This window comes from Dermacentor albipictus, chromosome 5, assembly GCF_038994185.2.
Source record: "Dermacentor albipictus isolate Rhodes 1998 colony chromosome 5, USDA_Dalb.pri_finalv2, whole genome shotgun sequence".
Taxonomy (NCBI): Eukaryota; Metazoa; Arthropoda; class Arachnida; order Ixodida; family Ixodidae; genus Dermacentor; species Dermacentor albipictus.
The window spans coordinates 166,650,537-166,667,933 of record NC_091825.1 but is presented as its reverse complement, the minus strand read 5'-3'; the positions used below and the strand labels follow the sequence as shown (position 1 = coordinate 166,667,933).

At 47.4% G+C, this 17,397-nt stretch overlaps 1 protein-coding gene across 1 annotated transcript in view; it reads right to left on the bottom strand.

Annotated features, from left to right (window-relative positions):
* The window catches only part of LOC135917568 (uncharacterized), a 141,219-nt gene that overhangs the window by 109,613 nt on the left and 14,209 nt on the right, over positions 1-17,397 (bottom strand). The window lies entirely within an intron of this gene.

Sequence of the window (17,397 nt, the reverse complement as noted above, 5' to 3'; positions counted from 1 at the left end):
TTCATGACTGTCAAGAACTGTTAATGGAGTCTTTGTTGAAGGAATACGTGTGAAAAATAAAAAAAAAAAATTCTGTGATAGCGCATACATGTGTTGCTCGATTTCTTTGCCTCAATCTATCGAAAAGGTGAAACAGCTTATTTGCTGCGCTCAAATTTCGCATTAGGAAGTAACGTAATCGTCGGTAATTTTTTCTTCCCCTCCTTCTTATCTTCCATTTTTTACAATAAGTTGACTCCTCGTAAAATCATGACTTCCACAACAGCTCCTGCATCACCTTTAGGCAGGGTATCCTACGCTCCATCTGAACGCCGCATTCATCAATTGCTACCTGTGCTTCCTTAGACTGACCATCAACGCTTATTGTGATAACCGAGCCACGTAAGAAAACAATTTTTTTTAATGAGCACGTTCATTACAAAGATTAGGGGCCATAATATTTTAGTAAGGTCGAATTTGCTCCCAGAATTTCGCTAGACTCTAGGAAGCATGAGAGCGGCTTGTTGGGCTAGTTGGTACATGGTTATACTAGGAGAATGCCAGCAAACTTGAACGTAGAAAAAAATCTAGAAGCAGACATAGACAAAGCGACAGGAAGGTGGCTAACCACCTTCCTGTCGCCACTTTTCAGCCACCTTCCTGCCGCTTCTTGTATGTCTGCTTCTCCATTTTTTCTACTTTCAAGTTTCCTGGAATTATCCTAGTATAATCTAGGAAGCATAGCAGGCGTCGTGCCTCCTCCTCCAAAGCAACTTTGTTTTAAATTTTTTTTCTGCACGTAATTGGCATGACGAACGGCTGAGGAGAGAAGCTCGCGGCCCCATTGGTGGCCACCCGAGACAGTGACTCGACCGAGGAGACGGCGATCGCCCTCGCGGCATCCACCGCGTGGTGAAAGCGACAAGTAGTGGTGATCCTGGTCCCGCAAGTGGCGTGTAGGAACTACCAACTGGAGAGGGTATATGCTCCGGCGACATGCTCTACAGGACTGAAGACCTCGAAGACACATAATCTTGTCTCCGGGGCCTGAGTCCTTGACGGTAAATGCGGTGGCACACGCCGCAGCCCGAGAACACAATCTCCGTGTTAACCCGCCGGCGGTCCGCACGGCGGGAAAATAGCAGAGATATGACGTCACGGGATTTCAGGGGTGTTCTTCCAACTTCATCCGCTTGAATCAGCGTGGCGCAGATCACTTGTGCTGACACGTCAGTGCCCAACGTGTTGGACGAGGTCAGCCACGTCAGGGAGGTGGCAACGAAGTGTCGCCGCTTAAAAACAGTGATCCCGTAGTCCTCGCTTGCTCCCACCACAAGCGCTCTGCATTAAATAAGGTAAATGATTAGCTCTCGTCCAGCCTCATTGCTGCATGGACTGCCCGTGAATTACCCGTGCCCATGCTATAAAACCAAAGCTTCAGCAAGGATCGGTCTTAATTCACGGGCAGTCCAGGCTGCAACGAGGATGGACGAGAGCTAATCATTTACCGTATTTGATGCAGGTACGTGTACAATTTATACCCAGTGAATGACTAGCGACATGACTAAGAAGCAGCCCGTTAATTAACAAAAGCTCTGTCGGATTTTACGGCTCGAATTGACGCTAAGCATGACGAGTTAAAGAAAGACATCACCAGAGTTATTGAAGGAGAACTGCATGCGCTTAGGCAATCCATCGACTTCATGAATAAACACTTTGAGGAATTCAAGGCAGAACTTGAAGTAAAGGAAGAGCTTGCCGCAGTGCGAGCAGGAAATCAAAGTTAGAAGTGAAAACAGCCGCCTGACTAAAGATATTAAGGATATAAAGTAGAAACTTACTGCTCTACAACAAATATAGTAGACAGAATAACATAGAAATAAAGGGGGTTCCTGTGACAGAACGGGAGAATCTAGTTTGCACAACATTTTATTCTAAAGATCCTTACAAATATGGCATGGCACAAAGTGAGGGGGGGGGGGGCATATTAAACAGTAACAGGTATAAAAGGTACAAATTTCCAGCAGGAACAGTGCTATAAAAATTACCGTGTTACACAATATTGAAGGCACACGGCATACAAAGCCATATCTGCAGGCACACGAACAATTGTTACATTTAACACAACAGATTGCCACCTGCTTGTAAGTCAGCGTTAAAGAAACGGATATGGATGTCGGGCACCGAGCTCTTTCTAGGAACGTGTCAACGCCTAATATCATCGTTAGGTTGTTTTCCCAAACTGTGAAAGTTAATATTCTGAAATCTGCTAAGAAGCAAAGACCCAACAAGACAGTCTTAGGTTTTCTTGGTTTCACATCCCCGGTCTACACAAACGATCACCTGTGCCCTGCAGATAAGGAGTTGTTAACAGCTGCTTTGAAGGCAAGGAGCGAAAAAAACTGGAACTGCATTTGGGTAGCTAGTGGCAAGTTTTGATGCGGAAGGCGGCTAACTCACGTGAGGTGAAGATCTCGCCAATGTTGCTTAGGATTCATTTGCCTATAAATTACCTGTAATTTCTGTTGTCTTATTTGAAATGGCAAATTCTTTAACTAATGTGGAAAACATATGGCGTCAACAGGATCATTTTTTACTATTACAGTGTAACATTCGCAGCATTAAGAAGCATTTTGATAACCTGCTTGTGTACTTGTCTCCGCACTCATTAAATTATGCTGTTATAGCTGTAACCGAAACTTCGCTTAGAGAAGGTGAATCAGTTCATCTACCTGGCTATGTCATGTTATCGCAACTTAGAAACAGTGGTACACGAGGAGGCGGCGTGGCGCTGTTCATGAAAGGTTGTTTTGGCTTCGTTCCCCTTGGCAACATTTCATTTTGCAGTTTATCAGTTGAAACCCTTTTTATCCTTCTTCATAACTGTGTCATCGTGGGTGCTGTGTACCACCCACCATCTCCCAGTGTAACTGACTTCGTTACTGTTATGGAAAATATTATGATTCAATTGTGGCGTCTAAAGCACCTGTTGTTTGCGGCGACATTAACATAAACCTATCTGGAGATACTTGCTATGATTATGTGTTCTTGTTACGATCACTTAATATGAAAAATCTTATTTCATCACCTGCACGGATAACTGGCCGATCGAGGTCTACTATTGATGCTATATTGATGGTGCAATGCTGACTTGAATGTTTCGGCAGGTGTATACGATGTTGCTATTGCGGACCACAATCCTACTCATCTCTTGTTACCTCAAAAATACATTTGCACTTCTGTTATAACGGCCACCAAACGAGCAACATGTGTAGATTATCATTACGTGCAAAGATTACTTCAGGCTACGAATTTTGAAGCTTTCTATGAAGATGATGTGCATGTCGATTGTGAAAACTTTGTTCAATGTATTACGGACGCCATCGAGCGGTCAACGCGCAGCTGTGCGCGTCGAAATTATGAGCATGCCATGTGCCCATGGATGAATAGAAATATACTCGAAGTTCTGAAAATGAAATACTTTTATTAGGATAAATGGTAAAACAATAGGAGCAATGAATACTACCATCAAAATTTCAGGTTGTACAGAAATGAATCAGTGGGAATGGTGAGAAAATCTAAACATTCTACTATACTAACCTAATTCAAAGAAATGAAGGCAATACGAAGAACATATGGCGAATCGTCAAAGATGCCACTGGCATAGGTAACAAAGAACACATCATACCTGATAATCCAACAAGTGCCCTAGCTTAGGATTTTAACGATTACTTTACTAACATTGGTCTCAGCCTTGTGAACAAGCTCCCTACTCATATATCCAATTTAAGTGCACCCTGCACTGTTGCCGATAATTTTTATCTACGCCACGTAACTGAGGATGACATCAGCCAGGTTATCAACAAGTTACCGGGGAACAAGAGGGCTGACAATGACACCATACCTCCGAAAATTCTAATGGCAAACTTTGATGTTCTGTACAGTCCGTTGTGCCACATATTTAACCATGCATTTTCTTCTAAGACTTATCCTAACGCACTTAAGTCTGCTAAAGTAATACCAGTATACAAATCTGGTGACAGCAACCTCCCTGACAGCTACAGACAGATATCTGTCCTGAGTTGTATCAACACGACATTCGAAAAATTAATTGTCTCACAATTAAAGCACTTCCTGCGTAACTGTAACATTCTTTGTCCCCAGCAGCATGGTTTTGTTGCTAACAGGTCCACTTCTACTGCTGTTTCGATGCTTTCGCAATATATTAATTCCGCACTGCATGAAAACAACATAGTAATAACAGTTTTTTAGACGTTAAGAAAGCATTTGATGCATTTAGTCATTCCATTTTACTAGAAAAAAACGCATGGCTATGGAATCAGAGATAACTCACTTTATTTTTTTTCTAGTTATCTATCGGTGTGTAAGCAAAAGGTTGTCATTGATCACATTAATTCATTGTGCAGCAATATTAACTGCGGGGTACCACAGGGATCAATTTGAGGCCCTATGTTGTTCTCCCTTTGTATAAATAATGTCCCACAAGCCCTGCAAAGGTCAAAGGTATTGATGTACGCGGACGACACAGCTTTCATTTTTACAGGGCGCTTACTTTCAGCTCTCCAGAACGACGTGATGAGTGATTTGTCAAACATCTCGGTATGGTTTGCCAAGAATCACGTGACTATCAACTGTGCAAAAAAAAAATACGTTGTATTTCACTCTCGCAGGAAACATATTGATGCTGCAATTCTTGACCTATCATTAAACAATATTTTAATTCAACAAGTCCCTTCTTTCAAATACTGAGGGATCCTTTTTGATGAGGCCTTGCACTCGCATGAGCAAGCGCAGAATGTATGCACAAAGGTAGCCTATGGATGCTATACTCTAATAAAAGCTCGCCAATATTTTCCACAGGCTATACTTCGTGCACTGCACTGTGCACTGTCACATCAAAACTGCCTGGATTCGTGGGATGTCACGTACACTAGCTATTGTCAGGATTGGGGGCTCAATCCCTTCGTCCGTGGTCCTTTGCCAAGATTGGAGTACGGCATGAATTTGAAGGTAGCTGGCCCATGCCGTCGTCCAACTTATTTACGCTGAGATCGTTGATGAAGTGAAGAACTGCTTCTCATCGAGAACGAGGAAAAAGGGGTTTATTTACAGAAAATTAACTCAGTCTAACATGACTGTTTGAGAAAAATAGTATTAGTCCAACAGGACTGCATGAGAGAAGTGAACCAGTCTAACATGACTGCTCAAGAGAAGTGCGTCCAACAATCGCCCAACCACAGTTTTTATACACTCGATCCGCTGGTCCTACGACGCGGCGGCTGTTCGTTTACACACCACCAACTCGCAGCTGCTCTCAAGACCAGTTTTCAGACACAAAGGCACACACATTCCGAAGCCCAAGCGACGGCGTTGAAGGTGGTGCCGTTCCGGAAAATCGACGCCGCTCGAGGGACGCTCGTTGTTTTGCAACATGCTGAACCGTGAGAGCGCAAAAATAAGACGTTCCCGCGGTAGCTTCTTCAGGCGTGTCAGATCAGCGCCGCGTTGAGGAACTCTGGAATCATTGTCCACACACCAAACTCGTCTTGTCACAATGTCGAAGCGGGCTGGAGGAAGGCGGCGGATTCCAGCGCAAAGGTCGCTTCTTTGAACGCCTCGCAGCTGCAGCGGCGGAGAGCGGGAGGTGCGCGTCTTGCACCCCTTGTCGTAATCGGGTGGCAAGGTGACAATCTTGTTGTGCAACCCGCCGTTCTTTACAGCGCCTCCATGGCCCCAAAAGTCTCGACTGTCTAGCGCTGACAACCGCTAGGCAGGAAGAGAACGGCTGCTGGTCAGGGGGGGATTGATGTCTTGGCTCGCAGCGACCACTTGTGCATTGATGTCACCGCCCCAAAACATCCAACAAGGACAGGCAACTGCAAAATGAACCCCACAACACGGCTCTGCGCCGAGATGACGTGCATTGGCTCTCACTTTAGACTCGCTAGGCTTCAAAAAAAACAACAACAACATAAGTGCAGAAACAAAAAAAAATGCTGCATTTCACTATGCCAATTTCTGAAGCGAATTCCTGCTGACAAATTCAGCAATCATGGAGGGAATCCTGCTAAATGAGAGGGGATCTTCTTCGCTTAATAAATTTAACACTAGTAACCCTAAAATTTAGGCGGGACCCTCAAACGCAGAATTCAAATTAGCCTGCTCAAACCATCCGCATTGCTATGCAACTTTCCCTTCTTATATCTAACGGAGAAGTTGTACTCTTGGAGAGTGAGGCTCCATCGGAGCAAGCGGCCGTTTTTGTGTGACATTTGATTGAGCCACGTCAGAGGACAGTGGTCGGTCTCGAAGATGAACTTCGCTCCGTACAAATAACACGACAACTTCTGGGCGGCCCAAACCAAACAAGCGCATTCCTTCTCTGAAGCGCTGTAGGCTTCCTCTCTTACATTTAGTTTACGGCTGGCGTAGAGGATAGGATGCTCCTCGTTATCGTCGCCGACTTGACTAAGTACCACGCCCATACCTCTGTCGCTTGCGTCGCATTGAACTATGAATTCCTTTGTGTAGTCTGGCGCGCGAAGCACAGGGCGAGAAACCAATAGCGTTTTCAAACTTTGAAAAGCGTTCTCTTTGTCCTTATCCCAGTGTACGTTACTCGGTGCTCCCTTTCGGAGGGCGTCTGTTAATGGACTTGCCAATTGTGAGTAATTCGGAATGTACCGTTGATAGTACCCCACAAGTCCCAAAATTGAACGAAGGTCCGTTTTCGGGCGCGGCTGAGAAAATTCTCCAATCGTAGCTATTTTCAGCTCAGCCGGCCGTCTCATGTCCTGACCGACAACATGGCCCAGATAAGTAACCTGCGAACAACCAAACCTACACTTTTCCGCTTTCATCGTTAAGTCGACTTTAAACGTACGAAGCCTCGCATTCTTGTCGTAAAAGAATTTGGCGTTCTTTTGAGCTAGTGCCATGTTCTTTCCGACTAGTTCTTGGGTTGCGCTTAGCCGTTCCAGTAAATTTAGCACGTATTCAACCACGGTTGGAGTCTCCCCTCTTTCCTCCCACATCTCTCTTAACATTCTCAGTGGAGAACGGAGTGTCCTCCCATACACTAGTTCTGCTGGTGAGAACCCTGTCGCTTCATGTGGAACCGTTCGCAAAGCAAACAAAGTTGCCGGCAGACAGTTCTCCCAGTCCTCCTTGTGCTCGTAACAGAGCGCACGCAAAACTCGCTTAAGCACCGAATGCCACCTCTCTACACTGTTTGACTGAGGGTGATAGACAGAACTGTGTATTAACTTTACCCCGCACTTTTGCAAGAATGTGGAAGTCAGTGCGCTCGTGAATACTGACCCTTGATCTGCCTGAATTTCGGCTGGAAACCCAACTCGTGCAAACACTGTCAAAAGCGCGTCTACTACTTCAGTGGAGCTGAGCTCTTTCAAAGGGATTGCTTCTGGAAACTTGGTAGCCGGACACAGCATGGTAAACAAGTACCTGTAGCCTGATTTTGTTTTTGGAAGAGGCCCTACCGTGTCTATTACAAGCCGTCTGAAAGGCTCTGTTATTAAGGGCACTACCTTCAGTGGAGCTTTCCAAGTCTCTCCTGGTTTACCAGAACGCTGGCAGGCGTCGCATGATCTTACAAAGTTTTCTACATCTTTGAAACAGCCAGGCCAGTAGTATTCCATAAGCAATCTTTCCTTTGATTTGTTTATGCCTAGGTGGCCGGACCACCCATTTCCATGACAAAGACTCAAAAGGTCCTCCCTATACTTAGTAGGTATGACTAACTGATCTAAAATCCTACCCTTTCGATCTCTGTAATGCCGATACAACAATCCTCCTTTCTCATGTATCGTTACGTTGCGCCTAGCAATGCCTTCTTTAGCTGTGTCCCGTAATTTAGCTAAGCTCTCATCATTCTTTTGCTCAGCTGCCAGTGACTCTCTATCCACGCGTAAGAGTTGATCAAAGTTCTTTGAGGCCGGTGATAATAACGACCCTGTCTCGCTTGGGAGCGCGTCTGCATGCTCTTCCTGCAGGCTAGAACTCTGACACTCTAGTGCTACGCTCTCATTGAGCTGGTCAACTGGCAGGCTCTCCTCAACTGTTCTTTTGTCCGTCGGGCCTAGCTCGGATTCGGGTATTGAAGCTATCCCCTTTTCTGCTTCAGCTGGAGGAGCTTGAGCATTTTCAGCCGAAAGCGCCGCGATCTTACGAGCTTGGCCTCTGGTCAATGCCTGTACTATGCCCTCTCCCAGTTTGAGCCCTCTGTCACGCAGTAACTGATTCGAACGATTCGAAAAGATGTAGGGATACTGCAGTGACAAAAATTTGGAAACTGCAGCCTCAGTCTCTAGCTCCCCGAATGGTCCACTGATTTTGACTTTGGCCATGGGCAGACACACGCTGTGTTCTTCTACAACCTGTTTTATCCATGCTACTTCTCCGGTGAAGTCCTCTACCATCACGTAAGACGGATGGACAATGTCCAGCGTGGCGGCACTGTCTCTTAGCACTCGGCATGGTTTTCCATTAACTTGCAGGTCGTGGAGATATGGACTTAAAAGTTCCATATTCTCATCCTTTTCCTCCACGTAGGAAAAAACTACGCTTGGCTTCTCGCAGTTTACAGCTATATGTCCCAGTTTGTGGCATTTGTAACAGCGAATTGGTCTGACAGATTCGAATTTTCTTTTCTGTTCTTTTTGTGCGGTTTCTCCGTTAACTTTCTCCTCGCTCTTTTCTGCGGGCTTTTCCGCCATGTCTACAGGCTCGGATCGTCTAGCTTGCGCACCCTTTTTGAACGGAAATGGCTTCCGCGGTCCATTTCGACCGTCCCAGTTTCCCTCCTCGGCGTTCAACTTTCTACGGGTTGCGTACTCTTCGGCTAATTCAGCCGCCCTTTCCACAGTGTTTACATTACCTCTATCTTGCACCCACAGTTTCACAGCTTGGGGAATGGTTTTGTAAAACTGCTCTAGACACATGCATTCAATGATCATGTCTCTGCTGTCGTACGCTTCCGCGCTTTTAAGCCACTCGACTAGGTTGGCCTTTAAGCTATATGCAAACTCCGGATAGCCCTCGCTATCTTTCTTGCCTGTGCTCCTAAACCTTTGCCGAAAAGCTTCGGCTGAAAGGCGGTATTTCTTCAGGAGACTAGCCTTAACTTTCGCATAATCATATGCATCCTGCACACTCAATCTGGCGATTACTTCTGCCGCCTCACACGGCAACATAGACAGCAACCGCTGTGGCCATGTACTCGGACCGAAGTTCATCTTTTCGCAAGTCCTTTCAAAATTGCTTAGGAACAAGCCTATGTCGGTCCCGACCTCATATGGCTTTAATAGCCTGTCCATGCGGTACGATTCTGCCTCACTTGATCGACCCAGAGCTCCTTCACTTCCTTGAGACAACTCCAAACGTCTGTTTTCAAGTTCAAGTTGCATTTTTGTTATCTCGCGATCTTTATCGCGTTCCTCTCTCTCTCGTTTTTCTCTGTCTCGTTCTTCTCTTTCTTTTTCCCGTTTCTCTCTCTTTTTGAGAAGTTCCAATCCCATTTCAATATCTTGCTCACTGGCCTGATTGGAAATTAGCTCCAATAATTCCGATTTGAGCATTTCCTTGCGTACATCTAGGCCCAGTTCCTCACCAACAATCAACAACTCGTCTCTCAGCAGTGTCCTTAACTCCATGACTGCTGCTTTACTGCCTTGATTCTGCTCTCTAAATCTAGCTAGGAAAACACAACCTAGCTAACACACAACAATCTAGCTTCCCTACTGTTCTAAACAGAACAACCACAAAATGAAGCCTAGAGAGTCAAAGCAAAAACCAAGCACTCACCACAGATACAGCACCATGTCGCAAAGTCCATCTCACCGCTGTCAGCCAGTTGTCAGGATTGGGGGCTCAATCCCTTCGTCCGTGGTCCTTTGCCAAGATTGGAGTACGGCATGAATTTGAAGGTAGCTGGCCCATGCCGTCGTCCAACTTATTTACGCTGAGATCGTTGATGAAGTGAAGAACTGCTTCTCATCGAGAACGAGGAAAAAGGGGTTTATTTACAGAAAATTAACTCAGTCTAACATGACTGTTTGAGAAAAATAGTATTAGTCCAACAGGACTGCATGAGAGAAGTGAACCAGTCTAACATGACTGCTCAAGAGAAGTGCGTCCAACAATCGCCCAACCACAGTTTTTATACACTCGATCCGCTGGTCCTACGACGCGGCGGCTGTTCGTTTACACACCACCAACTCGCAGCTGCTCTCAAGACCAGTTTTCAGACACAAAGGCACACACATTCCGAAGCCCAAGCGACGGCGTTGAAGGTGGTGCCGTTCCGGAAAATCGACGCCGCTCGAGGGACGCTCGTTGTTTTGCAACATGCTGAACCGTGAGAGCGCAAAAATAAGACGTTCCCGCGGTAGCTTCTTCAGGCGTGTCAGATCAGCGCCGCGTTGAGGAACTCTGGAATCATTGTCCACACACCAAACTCGTCTTGTCACAATGTCGAAGCGGGCTGGAGGAAGGCGGCGGATTCCAGCGCAAAGGTCGCTTCTTTGAACGCCTCGCAGCTGCAGCGGCGGAGAGCGGGAGGTGCGCGTCTTGCACCCCTTGTCGTAATCGGGTGGCAAGGTGACAATCTTGTTGTGCAACCCGCCGTTCTTTACACTATCCAATACCTCTAGAACGACTCCAAAACCGAACGTTGAGAGCCACAAGCCACGATCTACCTATACGTAACATATTTCAATCGCAACGCGTTGTTTCAGTTCCGATGTTGCGCCACTACACGATTTCAGTTTCAATCAATAATATCACTAATAAAAAAATTACCGACGATTACGTTACTTCCTAATGCGAAATTTGAGCGCAGCAAATGCAAATGTTTGCGTTTGGCCTCGGCCTCGGCCACGCGAACGGTAGAGTCTTCTCTGCGACGGCGATGAGCTTCTGCTTCAGCCTCGCTTACTGCTGGTTGCTCTCGACGGCGGCGATCAGCCTCCGCTTCGGCGGTGCGAACGGCAGGGTCTTCTCGGCGGCGGCGATGAGCTTCTGCTTCAGCCTCGCTTACTGCTGGTTGCTCTCGACGGCGGCGATGAGCCTCCGCTTCGGCGGCGCGAACTGCAGGGTCTTCTCGGAGGCGGCGATGAGCTTCTGCTTCAGCCTCGCTTACTGCTGGTTGCTCTCGACGGCGGCGATGAGCCTCCGCTTCGGCGGCGCGAACTGCAGGGTCTTCTCGGAGGCGGCGATGAGCTTCTGCTTCAGCCTCGCTTACTGCTGGTTGCTCTCGACGGCGGCGATGAGCCTCCGCTTCGGCGGTGCGAACGGCAGGGTCTTCTCGGCGGCGGCGATGAGCTTCTGCTTCAGCCTCGCTTACTGCTGGTTGCTCTCGACGGCGGCGATGAGCCTCCGCTTCGGCGGCGCGAACGGCAGGGTCTTCTCGGCGGCGGCGATGAGCTTCTGCTTCAGCCTCGCTTACTGCTGGTTGCTCTCGACGGCGGCGATGAGCCTCCGCTTCGGCGGCGCGAACTGCAGGGTCTTCTCGGAGGCGGCGATGAGCTTCTGCTTCAGCCTCGCTTACTGCTGGTTGCTCTCGACGGCGGCGATGAGCCTCCGCTTCGGCGGCGCGAACGGCAGGGTCTTCTCGGCGGCGGCGCTTAGCCTCTGCTTCGGCGACGCGTACTCCTGGATCATCTCGACGGCGGCGACGGTAAGCTTCTGCTTCGGCGGCACGCACCTCTGGATTCTGACGGCGACGGCGCTGGGCCTCTGCTCTGGCAGCTCGTTTAGCAGCAGCAGCAGCAGCAGCAGCAGACGGAGGACTTCCATCGGTCGTCTCGCTCATGGCTCAGAAAGAACTGGCAGATAATTTCGCAGTGGCGAACGGCAGCGGCAATTTCGGCTCGGGCGGTGCACATATACAGATCCGCCGCCACCGATCTTGCTCTCTGGTTGCCACCGCACAGGGCGAACGGCAGCGGCAATTTCGGCTCGGGCGGTGCACATATACAGATCCGCCGCCACCGATCTGGCTTTCTGATTGCCACCGCACAGGGGTTGCATTGGAGGAGGAGCGAAGAAAGGAATTAAGTTCGAGCCGGCGCTTTGACAACCGGAGACTCGCAGGAAGAGCGGGGAGGGGGGCGGCGTGTACACCCAGCGGCAAACGATGGGGGCAGAAGCGCGCGCAGCAAGCGGACAACACGATAAAGGGAGGAGGGAAGAGATAGCAGCGACTGACTGATGCCGCTGACGCCGATAGTGAGTCAACCCCAGCTGGTAATCGTCGGTAATCGCGTCAGCGGCATCCAGCGGTATCAGTCGGTCGCTGCTAGCGCTGGGGGGATGAAAGGGGGGCGGAGCTGGTTACGAGGCCGACGACAACGCCGACGACGACGCGAAACCCAGGAACGGACGCCAAAGAGCTGCGCTCTAAAACACGCCTCCTCCTGTTGATCTTTTTTCTGTTCCTATACGCAATACGCGTCATGTTTCAAACGGTAACTTTAACCTGCCCAAATGTCGTAGCGTTTATGGGGAAAGATTAATGGAATTTAATGGAACTAAAATTTGGAACATGGTCCCCCTTGAAATAAAAACTGCACGTAATTTCGGCTTAGCATGTACGTCATTTTTTTCTGTTTATGCAAGACCTGTGAACTTGCGAGTCTGTTGACAGATATCGCTGAGATTTATGCTCACTATGTGTTCCTTACGTATTATAGGTATAATTTATATGCGTATGTATAAGTGTATGTATGTGTATATATATGTATATATATATATGGATGAATGTATATGTTTCTTAGTATTCTTTGCATGCTATTTAATTCTCTTGCTGACCTGTGCAAATGTGTTGTATATTGCACTGGACCGACCACTAGCCATTTTAGGCTATCGGTCCAAATATTCTTGTACATTTTATCATAATCATTACCATCAGCCTGGTTACGCCCACTGCAGCGCAAAGGCCTCTCCCACGCTTCAACCCGACGTGGTTGCTCAGTGGCTATGGTGTTTGGCTGCTGAGCACGAGGTCGCGGGATCGAATCCCGGCCGCCGCGGCCGCATTTTGATGGGGGCGAAATGCAAAAACACCCGTGTACTTAGATTTAGGTGCACGTTAAAGAACCCCAGGTGGTCCAACTTTCCGGAGTCCTCCACTATGGCGTGCCTCATAATCAGAAAGTGGTTTTGGCACGTTAAACCCCATAATTTATTTTTTTCCCATACTTCTCCTACTACCCCCGTGGTCATGTTGTCCCTGCGAACTTCTTAGGGCCAAACAATGAAATCTTCCTTACCTCAGTAAGGAAGCCTTCATTGCGGTGAGGCTACCTCATGTCACTCACAAAGCTTCCTTACTGAGGGGCCCTCGGTGAAGGCTGCCTTGGTGCTTCCTCAGCATAAGGTAGCTCCAAAGCTACCTTCATGTGTCCTTAAGCCGCTCCTTACCCTGACCGAGTGCTTCACCTCACTGCTTAACCACGTGACGTTTGCTTGCGCATGTGCCCTGTCGCCCACCTGCGGAGAAGCGCAAGCACGGTACGTCTTGCCAGGCATGTTCGTTTCAGTCCCGCGAGCGGCATGAAAGCGTTGCTAGGCGTTGCATGACGCCGGCGTTCCAGCGTTGATGGAGCACATCGAGTTGTGCACTGTAATGCGCTACTTTTTTTAACTTTAGTAAACAAAACTAGAAGAAAGCGTCCACACTTCTCTATATCAGCTCTTCAATTTAGAGATTTTGCGACGATACATTTTTTATTGAATAATGGTATTTGCGTAAAGCTTTTAAGAGATAATCTCGAACCCAGGCATGCGGCAACCGCTCCTTACGTGAGGACGGGCGAAGGGAGCTTTCAGAGTACGCTTGCTTCCGCCATCGGTCCTTCGCTGTAAGCAGACCTCACGTAAGGTTAGTAAGCGCTCGAAGGAAAGGAACGTTGCATTCTTTGGGCCTTAATCTCATCCTCCCACCTAGCTTTCTGCCGTCCCCTGCTACGGTCCCCTTCCCTTGGAATCCAGTTCGTAACCCTTAATGACCATCGGTTATCTTCCCTCCTCATTACATGTCCAGCTCATGTCCATTTCTTTTTCTTGATTTCAACTAAGATATAATTAACTCGCGTTTGTTCCCTCACCCAATCTGCTCTTTTCTTATTCCTTAACGTTACAGCCATCATTCTTCTTTCCATAGCTCGTTGCGTCGTCCTCAACTTAGTAGAACCCTTTTCGTAGGCATCCAGGTTTCTGCACCGTACGTGAGTACTGGTAAGACACAGCTGTTATACACTTTTCTCTTGAGGGATAATGGCAACCTGCTGTTCATATAAAGTTTCTGTTTCAGTTTCAAGAAAAAAACTAGATGAAAGCGCACCCAAAAGAATCACAGAAGTCTTGGCACGTTAAATACTTGGCAGAAGGAGGTATACCGCCACCCCAAATGACACAAGAGAACGTCGTTGCGTGGAGAAGACTGGAGAGAGACACATTTCTGCCCGAGACGCTGTTCCATGCGATGTATCCGGCTTGAAACGACTCGGCCTGCATGCAGTGCTCTGCGCCGTTTAAGCTCTGTCACATGGTTTGGGAGTGCGCGCACAACAAGACACCCCCCCCCCCTCCTTGCACCAACTGCCTACCATGGAGCAGTGGGAGGATCTCGTGTCTTGAGTACCAGCTTCGTCTGGTGGACAGGGTGCTATAGACGGCCATGGACCACGGCGTCCTGGACTGAGGACACCGCCCACCTGAGAGCGACCATCTTCGTCTGCTCTTTAAATAAAGTTTATTCCTCCTCCTCCTCCTCCTCCTCCTCTCCTTCATTCCTTGAAGACCGAGGCTCAATTTACAGTGTTATCTATTATTACTTATTTTCTTTCCCGTTATTCCTCTTCTCGCCTTCCTCTGCCTTGGCTTTTCGCGGATTGTCTTGCCTATGCCGAGCAGTATATAGGCGCTTATATGGGCGCCCGTACAATTTTTTGTGGTTCGTTAAAGAGCTTTCTCTCTCTCTCTCTTTTCAGGTGCATATATTTTCAAGTATATCATTATTAGGCAGAGCAAATAAACCCTCTATTTGGTACGGCGCGGCCTCAGAAGAAGAGCGTGATACTCGTTAGTTAATTTCCCCGCCAATAACGTAAACTGTTATTAAACGTAATGCGAAGATTTTCTTAGGGTATTTAAGGTAATGTGTTTCGAAGCTCAAATATCTGCATTTTCTGCAAGGATTGCACGCGTAGCCGCTCTTTGCGCCCACCTCTATGGGGAACATCGATTTGAAAAACGTTATGAGCCGCATGGCTTTTGGCTTGTTGAGATTAAGGCCCAAACAATGAAATGTTCCTTTCCTTCGACCGCTTCCTAACCTTACGTGAGGCCTCCTTACAGCAAAGGACCGATGGAGGAAGCAAGCGTACTCTGAAAGCTCCCTTCACCCGTCCTTACGCAAGGAATGGTTGCCGCATGTCTGGGTTCGAGATTATCTCTTAAGAGCTTTACGCGAACACCATTATTCAATAAAAAGATGTTGTATCGTCGCATAATTCTTAAATTGAAGTGCTGATGTAGAGACGCGTGCACGCTTCCTTCTACTTTTCTTTAATAAACGTAAAAAAGTACCACATTATAGCGCAGAACTTGATAGTCTCCAGCAACGCTGGCACCGCCGGCGTCGTGCAACACCTAGCAACGCTCTAGCAACGCCTACGAACGCTACTCATGCCGAACGTGCGACTGAAACGAACATACCGGGCAAGACGTACCGTGCTCGCGCTTCTCCGCAGGTGGGCGACAGTGCGCATGCGCAAGAAAACATCACGTGGCTAAGCAGTGAGGTGACGGCCTCGTTCAGGGCCAGGAGCTGCGTAAGGACGCATGAAGGTAGCTTCGCAGCGACCTTACGCTGAGGAAGCACCAAGGAAGCCTTCGCTAAGGGTGCCTCAGTAAGGAAGCTTTCAAAGTGACATAAGGTGGCCTCACCGCCATGAAGGCTTCCTTACTGAGGTAAGGAGGGTTTCATTGTTTGGCCCTAAATCTCATCGCTGAAACTGATAACGGCGATCGGTAGGACCTCGAACCAGGTGACGTGTCAGGTTGGGAGACTGCAGAGGCAGATTTTGCTTATACGGCTCCGCATTTCCTTTGAAAAAAAATTTTGGCGATATGCATACGAGAATAAGAATGTCTGTGGTATTGACCAAGGCACAAAAGTCACCTGTATAACGTAGGCTTTCTTTGACTTCGACGAATCACTTCTCACGTACTCTAAGTAATAAGAAGTTCCTTGGTTTTCTGTTAAATCACTACGGTGGCTGTCATTGCTGTGAGCTTTATCTTGAGCTCACGGCAATAGTCGTAAAACTTGGTGGCACATCCATTCTTTGGAGATGGCTGTCAACGATAATGCGATTACTGATCTTTCTTGCACTGTAAAAATTTTCAGCCATTATACGGAAGAATTGCAGATAAAAATACGGAAAATCTGTCGCTCTCGAAAAACACGGCTATATGTTCCGTTAAAATACGGAAATGCTGCCCGGTTAAAATTTACGCACGTTTCACCCATAATAATACAGTGGCTGCACTGTTCTGCGCGAAACAGACAGAACTCCGTATTTTTGTTATGTGAACGTCCCTATTTTAAAAAAATTTTTTTTGCGAGGAAAGCTTTGCACGTTGTCTGAATTGGCGCTTGTACTCAGAGTTTCATCTACCAATATTTTATTGAACGCGCAAACTGCATGCATTGTGAACAGACCTATAATTTGTGAGGGCTATAGCTTTCTACCAAAGACTGCGTATATTTAAGTATATATGTTTTCGCACTCTATATGGTGAGGGGGATATATTTTATTTGTTACTATGATTATTATTACAAATGAGTGTAGCTCTTGTTGTAGCTGCCGTCTTTGCATCGTATATACGCGGCATTCCAAGAGTAGATGGCGAACATCCTCATCGTCGTGGCCACAGGAGCAAGCCGGGAAAGAAGCCCGTTTTGTGCCATATAGGAAATGTTTGGTGTATGCTGCTTGAAGGCGCAGTCGGTGCATTAGTGTCTCGGTACTTTTCGTAAGTTCTACATTCAGCTGGTTTTTAAGTTGAGAATCCACTTCGTAAACAACTGATTCCTTGGTATATTCATCAAACCAAGTTGACATACGCAAGTCGTTGTTTAGTACTCTCGATATACGTTTCGTGTCCATTGGTGATAAAGGGATCAGTTGAATTTCTGCATCTTTGTGGGCTGATTTTGCCAACGAGTCCGCTAATTCGTTGCCTGCTATACCAGCATATCCCGAGACCCACTGTTATATCTAGAAGTTTTCTTTCAAGAGCCTCAGTTGCACTGTTCACTGCTGCGTATGTTATTCGTGCGTGTGGTTGGCTGTCATAAATTTTTTCAAG